Source organism: Stomoxys calcitrans, chromosome 2, assembly GCF_963082655.1.
Source record: "Stomoxys calcitrans chromosome 2, idStoCalc2.1, whole genome shotgun sequence".
NCBI lineage: Eukaryota > Metazoa > Arthropoda > Insecta > Diptera > Muscidae > Stomoxys > Stomoxys calcitrans.
This window is the reverse complement of record NC_081553.1, coordinates 81,161,705-81,172,467: the sequence shown is the minus strand read 5'-3', so window position 1 is coordinate 81,172,467 and position 10,763 is coordinate 81,161,705.

Sequence of the window (10,763 nt, the reverse complement as noted above, 5' to 3'; positions counted from 1 at the left end):
ACAATTTCTGTTTATTATTCATTCGAGACAAGCTCAATGATTGGAGATTTATGTTTGCAAATGGAAAAGGAAAGCCAGAGATCGCAACACACACCAACCACTATGGGACGCGTTTTATAATTCGGTCTAGAACTACTCATCAGCGGTATTGGGTGTAGCGGGAAAACATCCGCCGGAAGTCGATTCCACATACGAACCGTCCTTGCGAAAAAAGAATTCTCTCGGTAGTACAACCTCAAGTCAGGAATCAAAAGACTGATTTCCGAAGAACACACAACGTGGAAGAATCCATAGAACAGCCCCACACAACCCACATATCGACGATGTTCAAAGGAAACAATAGAGTTGGATACCTACCATCTCCAATCTACACCAACGCCCGCCTCTGGACACGGTCAACAGCTTAAAGGATGGTTTTGGAGCTCCGGCCCATATATGCGAGCTATATTCCATCTTCGGCCTGATGTACATAGTGTAGATATTAAGAAGATCAGCGAGAGTGAAATATTTTTTAGACCGCTTAAGAAAGCCCAAACACTTGAAAGCTTCATTCGACACTTCGAATACATGTTTTGAACAACGGACATCACATTAAAACTTCGTGCCCAGAACATCAAGAATCTCTAACTAATTGATATCTACAGCGTCGATAGATATTGACGATTGTAAAGTGTCAGTGAATCGTTTGTGGAACAAACGATTCAAACTCTGGAGATATCCAGAGCCACGACCTTACTCTCACCGAACTGGTGAATAGAGGGACTCCAATGTTCAGAGAGAAATGCCATTAGGGCACCCGTGGAGCGTTTTCTGCGGAACCCATATTGTCAGTCGCTAAGAAGGCCATTGGACTCTAAGTATTTTACTAGATGGTAATTGACTGGTCTAGAATTACTCATCAGCCTATTTGGAGCGAAGGCTTCAAGGGCCGTACGTTGGTATGTTGTACTTGTAAAGATTGATTGTCGACTCGTACATAATACATCTTAATGGGCTTTGGCCGTCCCCGAATATTATGCTCATTGACTTCACATTTTGCATATTACGACAGCCGTGGCCACTGTGCACTTGTCATCTCTCTATCCACTGTGCCCCGGTGTCCGTTCGCAGTTATTAACGTAAATACTCATATGCCAGCCCCAGTCATCCGATCATATATTTGTTCACACAAACATACGCTGGTCTCGACTTACCAGCACATCGTTACACGCATCGCTATTCACGGGCTGACCACACAACTATCCGTACATATGTGTGTTGATATGAACATACTCTGGTCGTGGTTACCCGCGCAGGTGCTGGACATTCATACACACTGGTAAGAAGGGTATACGAACAGATGTGGCAATGGGCATTTATATCTTGGCACAGTTGATCACATTGAACGTCGTTTTTCGCAGTCTTTTTTTAACAAGACAAGTGGAATATATTTCTCACTTGGTTCATTTGACAGTCTGTACATAATGTGACACCTTTCTGAGGATGGGCATGAGTCGCTCGTGCAGACGAAACCATTAGACGTGCGGCATGGTCCGCAGTCGTTCACTCTGAAGCCCTTGATATCTCATCAGCTAACGCGATTCGTTAGCTTCCTAACGCGTTTCGTTCGCTTCTTAAAGCAATCCGTTCGCTTCCCAATGCTACTCGATCGCTTCCTTACGCTATCCGTTCGCTTGGTAAAGTGATCCATTCGCTTCCCAACGCGACTCATTCGATTCCTTAAGCAACTCGTTCGCTTCCTAACACAACCCGTTCGTTTTTTACGCGTCTCGTTCGCTTTCCTACGCGACTCGTTCTCTTTCTAAGGCGATTCGTTAGCTTCACAACGTGACTCGTTCGCTTTCCAACTCGATTCGTTCGCTTCTTTACGCGACTCGCTCGCTTTCTAACGCTTTCCGTTCGCTTCCCTACGCGACTCGTTTACTTCCTAACGCAACTCGCTCGCTTCCAAATGGGATTCGTTCGCTTCTCAACGCGACTCGTTCGCTTCCTAACGCAATCCGTTCGCTTTTTTACGCGAGTCGTTTAGTTCGTAACGTAATCCGTTCCCTTTCTTACGCGATTCGTTCGCTTCCTAACGCGATTCGTTCGATTCCCAATGCGACTCGTTCGCTTCCTTACGGGACTCGCTCGCTTCCTAACGCTATCCGTTCGCTTCCTTACGCGACTCGTTGTCTTCCTAACGCGACTCGTTGTCTTCCTAACGCGACTCGTTTGCTCCGTAAAACGATCCGTTCGCTTCCTTACGCGACTCGTTCTCTTCCTAACGCGACTCGTTCGCTTCGTAAAGCGATCCGTTCGCTTCCCAAAGTGACTCGTACGCTTCCCTACGCGACTCGTTCGCTTCCATCGTAACTCCGCTCTTATCTTTACAGTGCTGCCAAGCCAGAATAGTTGTGCTGCCCGAGGTTCACCCCCAAGCAATATCCGAACGCCTAATCAGCCCACGGCTGTAAGTTAACCGAATACCAGCCGAAACATCCCAAGAATCATCCGTCCAAATACCGAAGAAATCTACCGAATACCAAGACGACCCCACCCAGTGCCTAAACTCCCGAAATTGACACCTATTGGCCAAAGCGCCGCACTGACTGATAGCAATCAACGCACTGCAACTAAGAGCTTAGTACACCATCGTGAATTGTAGTAACTGAAGTAAATTATCAATAAAACCTAGATTGCGTATCCCGAAAGGAATATTTACGTGTGTTATTATTTAAGGTTTGTGGCTCCTTAAGGTTAAACCCTTAAACCCTCAGCCGAAGACAAAACTATTTTACATAGTTATACATTATTTATTATGAAAACGTCACAAAGATGTAAATACCACATTAACCACGCTCGACAACCCAGTCTATTAGCTGTACTTTTCCCAATGCATGTGTTTTCGTGCAATGGCAGATTTTTGTTCACACTACTCTCGTGATATACACACGATTCTGTGCATCTGTTGTAAGTTCTATTGATGGCTTCGAACGCTAGACAACGACAACGGCTCTCGCTGTTACTCCGTGTGCGAATCCCGGCCGGGCCCTGTCGATTTTTTTCTTTATCTAGTTTTTTGTTTTGCCTGTTAGGGCTAAGATCTTTAATGTTTACAATTTGTTTGTTTCTCTTCTAAGACGAGCTCATTTTCACAAATGAAAGTCACTCGACAGTGTTTGCTGAATAGAAAACTTATTTCATTCATACAAAATCATTTGCTCGCCACAAGTGTAAACAAGGCATTGATTTGCAGGGAATCGAAATTCAAATTTACTCCGCCCTCGTCTTGTCGATATTTAAAAAGTGTACAAAATGAGTAAATTAACTTTAATTACATTTCAATTTCATAGCAAATATCCACTTTTAATAGCAATATGCGATAGTAACATGGAATGCTTGAATAATTCTCGGTAAACCATTTCCACAACAACTGAAAAAAAATTGTTTTCCAATATTTAAGCAAGAGTATACATTGTTCTCCCCCCATATAACTGTTGTTTAGCCAAATGGAAAATAGGTCTGAAGATGCACTTACTATTGGGTTGCCCAAAAAGTAATTGCGGATTTTTCATATAGTCGGCGTTGACAAATTTTTTCACAGCTTGTGACTCTGTAATTGCATTCTTTCCTCTGTCAGTTATCAGCTGTTACTGTAAAAAAAGTATATTTGACTAAAATTCATTCTAAGTTTTATTAAAAATGCATTTACTTTCTTTTAAAAAATCCGCATTTACTTTTTGGGCAACCCAATATTATGGCATACATTAAAGGTAGATTTTATGCATAAATGTTTTTACACTGCCGATTAACTAAACGGGAGACGTTATGTTTTCAAAACATCTTAATAGGAAATAAGCAAACAAGCTTTTTCAATTATTTTCAAAGGTTATAAACAAGCGCTCCTATTTGGACGAACATAACCTTTTGTATCATCATTGTTTCTATAGTGATTCTTTAGTCGTAACAAGCGTAAATATAATTTCTTCCTATTAAAATAAGCTTAGCATTTCCACTTTTTCTTTAAAATTGAGTCTTCATAATAAATATTTATTAAGTTTTCCGCCAAATATTTCTATTTCTAGGCACTTGGCGTTAGACAAGACAACATCTCTCAATTCCCTATTTAATTTATGCGCAGTGCACTTGTACGGATTTTTTTTTTTTACTAAGTTTTCAGTGAAAGTTTCGAAGTAAATAAACATGTTGTATATGTATTACTCGTCAGAACATAAATGCTTAGAAGCAAATGTAATCTATTGTAAATATGCGCAAGTCTGTTAAGTATATCAAATACAAAGACATAATACTTCTTTAGCATCGAAGGATGTAGATGATTTGAATCACTGCGAATAAGCCCACTTTAAAAATATACCTAATTTCTATGCTTCACTGAACAGCAAGTCAAAAAAAAAAGAACTTACGAATGAAGAATATTATGATATAAATGAAAATAAATAAAAATGCTTTAAGTTCGTCAGGACTGAATCTTGGGTACTTAACCACATTCGACGAGGATTTAAAGAACACAAAAAGAAATATTTTTTTTAATGTTTTTTTAAAATAAACCAATTATCGAAGCACTTTTGCCACTCTGATTGAGGTATTTCCAAACCATGCATTCTGAACGCATCAACCGCTTCTTCAGGTGTCGAAGATCGTTGACCTCTCGTTATATTTTACGTACGGGAATTAAAAGAAGTCATTTGGTGCCAAGTCAGGACTATACGGCGGATGACTCATCAAATCGATGTTTTGAGTGCTCCAAAATGCAGTCGTTTCGTATTTTTGAAGCATTTTTTTCGACCAATCGACATGAGCCTTTTTTTGAGCGATTGACAAATTGTGTGGGATCCACCGTGAACAGATTTTGTTAACGGTCAAATGTTCATGTCATACTGAATGTATGCTGGTCCCACTAATGCCTTAGGTTGTTTTAAACTCACGATAGGTCACATGATGATCTTGCATTATCAGTTGGCGTACAGCATCAATGGTTTTTGAATCAAGAACTGATTTTGGACAACCTTCACGAAATTCGTCTTGGAGTGAACTACGACTTCGGTTGAATTCACCATACCACATACTATCGATAAACACTGGTCCTTGATGGAGCTTCATCGCCAAAATTTTAATTAATTTCATCGATGTACAGTTGTTGAGTTAATCCACGTCTAAAGGTGCAAAAAATAATCGCACGAAAGTGTTCATGATTTAGTTCCATTTTTGGGCGAGATGAATCTTTTAAATTACTGTAAACAACACAAATAGCGCTCGTATGTCAAAACGTTCTCAGTACGTATAACCTCAAAAATACCCAGCTTTACGATACAGCTGTCAGTTGGCAGATTGCAACACAAGGTTTGTCCAATCCCAACATATAAAAGCCAAACCTCGTATGCACAAAAAAGGATGCAAACCTTAAGTAAATAATAATTACTTTGAAATGTTCAATAATTTTTTCGGCAGTTTAAAGTTTGGCCCCACGAATTAACACCCCAAATTTATTAGTGATATATAACCCTCACAGGTACATTTTCCTCCTTTTTGGGCCCATCTATTGAGAATAAATTTATTTCTCCTCTATCCAAATCCAAAATACTTTTGAAACTATTATCTCTTATATATATTTCACGATTTATGAAATTATTGGGTTGCCCAAAAAGTAATTGCGGATTTTTTAAAAGAAAGTAAATGCATTTTTAATAAAACTTAGAATGAACTTTAATCAAATATACTTTTTTTACACTTTTTTTCTAAAGCAAGCTAAAAGTAACAGCTGATAACTGACAGAAGAAAGAATGCAATTACAGAGTCACAAGCTGTGAAAAAATTTGTCAACGCCGACTATATGAAAAATCCGCAATTACTTTTTGGGCAACCCAATATTATCCGCCTGTGCGCTTTCACCCACATTACTACTACTACAATACAATTTCCCACACTCCTTTATACCTCTCATATATGTGAGTGCAGACCGATTAATGCCACAGAAAAACATATATTTTTAAGTTTTTTTTTCCTGTTAGGGCGAAGATCAGTTAATTTTACAATTTTTGTCTGTTTCTCTTTCAAGACGAGCTCAATGATCGGAGATCCTTTCTTTGCAAATGGAAAATGAAACCCAGAGATTACAACACTTATCAATCAATATGGGACGAGTTCCGTAATTTAGTTAGAATTACTCATCAGCCATATAAGTTGTGAAGGTTTTAGGGCCGTACGTTGGTATGTTGTACTTATACCGAATTTATTGCGAAAAAGCCTCTATGATATAAATAGCACATTAAACACGCTCGACAACCCTGTCTGTTAGCTGTACTTTTTTCCAATGCATGTGTTGGTGTAATGGCAGACACAATTACACTACTCTCACGGGATACACACGATTCTGCGCTAGACAACGGTAACGGCTCTTACTTTTACTCCGTGTGTGAAGTTTCGAATCGAATTTTTTCATGTTCAAGTTTTTTTGCCAGTTAGGGCAAAAATCATTTAAATTTACAATTTTCGTCTGTTTCCCTTTTTTCGAAGAAAATCGAGCGATTCATGAAACATTTTCTGCCTATGAGATATATTTTCCGTCTATAAGCCTCACAAATTTACACAACACTAAAATATCGGAGGCCACCGTAGCGCAGAGGTTAGCATGTCCGTCTATGACGCTGAACGCCTGGGTTCGAATACTGGCATGAACATCTGAAAACAATTTTCAGCGGTGGTTATTCACTCCAAATGCTGGCGACATTAGTGAGGTTCTTTGCCATATAAAAACTTCTCCTCAAAGATATGTCGCACAGCTGCACGCCGTTCAGCCATGTCTTTAAAAAGGAGGCCCCTTATCGCTAAGCTAAAACTTGAATCGGACAGCACTCATTGATCTGTGAGAAGTTTTCCCCTGTTCCTTAATGGAATGTTTATAGACAAAGTTGCATTTGCTTCGATATTTTATATTTCAATTACTCTTATAGTTTGGGGTGAATATTCAAAATTTAGGATCTATTTGCATGTTGGTGAAAATACACGCCAAATTCTAAAACGAAACTGGTCGTATTTGTGGGGGCTCATATCTTTAAATGATCCTTGAAGTTACCCCCCAAATTTGTTTATGAGTTTACACTCTAAATGTACACAGAACACAACAACAAAATATTTGGAGTGAGTATGCAAACTTTGGTGTCGTATCAGAAAAATGAATTCGAATTATGAAAATGCAGCTCAAATTCCAAATCGAAATTCGACCCCAATATAATATTTGGAGTCGGTTTTCTTATTCAATTTGAGGCTTATTTGTTCGGGCCCACTGTCATAGCGCCTTTGATATTTAAGCTGATACTGTACGCCAAAGAGAAATACCAAAACGCCGGTTGAAATCCCAAGAGGAGAAAAACGTTCCAAAACTAAATGTGGAAAATTAGAGAAGAGCGCAGAATATCGAGTCGCTTGAAAATCTATTTTGAGTGGAGTTAGTGAAACAATCTTATTCTGAAAAAATTTTGATGAACCCCGCTGGATGTTTTCAGATTGGATTAGCAAATATGTTCAAACTGTAATAACTACGGTCAACAAACGACAACTTTAACGCAAATTACCCAAAATCTTACGAACATATATATGAGAGCTATATCTAAATCTGAACCGATTTCTGACGTATTGTGGTAGACATCAGGGAAAGCATTGTGCAAAATGTTGGTAAGATTGGTAAGTAAATGCGCTTGAAGTGGATTTAGAAGTGAAAATCGGGCGATATACATATATGGCAGCTATATCCAAATCTGAACCGATTTCTATGCAATTTACAGTAACATTAAGAATCGTAAGAGAATCCTCTCTGTCAAATTTCGAGAGAATTTGTTTACAAATGAGCACAACCTATAGATGAAAGCTATATCTGAATCTGAACCAATTTCGAGCAATTTTCTCAGATATTGTGGTAGTCGTCGAGTAAAGTGTTGTACAAAAATTTTACAAAATTGATCAATAAATGATTTCCAGTGGCTCTAGAAGTGAAAATCAAGCGTTTAGCATATATGAAACCTATATTTAAATCTGGACCGATTTTTATGAAATTCACCATAAGAAAATCCTTCCTGCCAAATTTCGAGAGACTCGTTTAACAAATGACCACTTTATTGCAATATTTCTCAAAATCGAACGACCATGTCTATGAGAGCTATATCTTAAAATGATCCGACTTTTTGAAATTCAATAGTAATGCCGAAAGTCGAAAAACCCTTCATGCCAAATTAAAAACTGAATATTTCGATCCATGGTCGAAAGGTGTATAAGCTTCGGCCCCGTCGGACTTATTGCAATTTTATTTATTTTCTTGTTTATCCAGGTTCCAAGGCAGATACAATCGCTGTCTACCACGAAGTTCTATGTGCGAACATTCAGTGCTTGTCTACGTCTACAAGGATGTATTAAATTTGTATTTAGAACACCAAATTGACGGGTTTCGATAAGCATTAGTTTGATATTGCTTTTAACGATTTTCTTATAAGCAACCTAATATTACTCTATTTTACTGATCTTATAAGATTACCTTCTTAACTTACAGATCCTACACTAGATGAAATATGTGCATACTTGAATTAATATATGCTCCTTCAGTAATGTAGGTTGAATTGCGTACGAGCAGTTTTGCATTTTTTTATTCTTTGGCTAGGAGCGTTCATTCTTTACTTAAGTTTACAATAAGTCAACTATTGTTTACATGTAGCTATAAAGTCTAACCATAGGATAGTAATAAAGCAAACTTTCAGATTTGCTTTTAATATATTAAACTTTGCTTTAAATGCAACATCAAGGTTTTGTTCGATTACAAGACAATGAACAAAATCGACTTGTATCACAAAACACCATTCACTAGGAAACGTTTGAACGTTAGAATTTTTTGTAAAAGTTTGCTTCGATATTGTATATTTCAATTATTCCTATAGTTTTCAACACCAAAATACGGATAACTATAAAAGAGTAAATAACACAAGATAGGCACTAAGTTCGACCGGGTCGAATCGTATATACCCTTATCTATGGATCCTATTGGATAAGTAATTTTTTTTTTTTTAATATGTCTAAAACACATATCCTTACAGGCTACTATATACATATATATAAACTTACTATATTGGGTTGCCCAAAAAGTAATTGCGGATTTTTAAAAGAAAGTAAATGCATTTTTAATAAAACTTAGAATGAACTTTAATCAAATGTACTTTTTTTACACTTTTTTTCTAAAGCAAGCTAAAATTAACAGCTGATAACTGACAGAAGAAAGAATGCAATTATAAAGTCACAAGCTGTGAAAAAATTTGTCAACGCCGACTATATGAAAAAATCCGCAATTACTTTTTGGGCAACCCAATATAACATACAAAATATATAACATAATATGAAAACGAACTGTTTAAATGCAATATAATATTTCTTTTATGATATTATAGAACTTGTTCAATTGATAGCATATATATAAGAAACTCAGACTCAATTTTCCCATGAATGATGTTCATTGCAAAAGTAACATTTACTATGGTTCTCCGGCAGACAGTGTAGGTATTTTAATAAGGTCCAGTCTAAACTCATTTAAAGATGGATACTGCCGATTCTATCCACGACCTCGGAGGCAAAACAAAAGGAATTGCCTTTGAATAGATTCGAACGGATTAGAGTGTAATAAGTATCCCAAACTATAGTTCCGAATTCTAGGTTGCAACGTACAAAAGAAGTGTATACATTTTTTATCACAGAAGTATCATTAAATTCATTTTGTCACAGAAGTTTCATTCATTAACTGCTCCGAAATTTCATAAAACCAAGGGCACCGTAAGCTTTACCAACTGTGATAGAGATATGAGAGCGAAAGTTGAAACATGGAACCATAAGTAGCCCAAGATCTTTCAATGAATCAGTTGATTCAAGCTCATGTGATCCGATAAAATAACATGTGATAAAAGGATTTCGTCTTGAAAAACACATTATTTTGCGTTTGGAAATATTCAGTTGCATAACGTTAGGTTAGGTTGAAAAGAAGGTGCAGATATTTATCCGCCCCATGACACTATGGTCATACACCTAAGCCTGTAATCGGCTTGTTGTGCGCTCTGAAAACTATAAGGTAACCTCTAAAATGAAAATTTTAAGTTAGGAATTCCGTGCTACGAACAAAATCCTTAATTGTTTTCAATACTACTCCTCTAAGTTGCTTCATGTCTGGTATTGTGTCTGCACCTAAGTACCGGTATCTGTTGAACGCCGGGCAATGATAAAGGAAATGCTTCAACGTCTCATTATCTTCCCCGCACGCCCTACACATGCTATCACTTGCCGCACTGATTTAACATAAGTGAGCTCGTAATCCTTTGTGTCCCGTTATGATACCAATAGCTATACTGACCTTCTTCTTACTTCCTTTCAGTAATAGCATCGTCTTCTCACGATCTAGATCTCTCACATAGGAATTTCGCCGTCCTACCGACCGTTTCGCTGATCCGCAATGTTGCATGCGCATTCGTCGCCCACTCCCTTAACTCGGACTGCGTCGACCCGAAAGGCTTCGGGTTAACCAAGTTTATTGACGGCAGTCCTCTGGCCTTCACCGCCAAAACGTCTGCCCTTTCATTTCCCCTTACTTCGTTATGGCCAGGCACACAAACAATGCGGATTTTCCCATCCTCAGAGAAGGCGTTAATCTCCTTCTTACACTGCAATACAGTTCGTGGCCTTACCGTCCTGGTTGTTATTGCCCTTGTGGCAATTTTACTGTCGGTAAAGATGTTCAC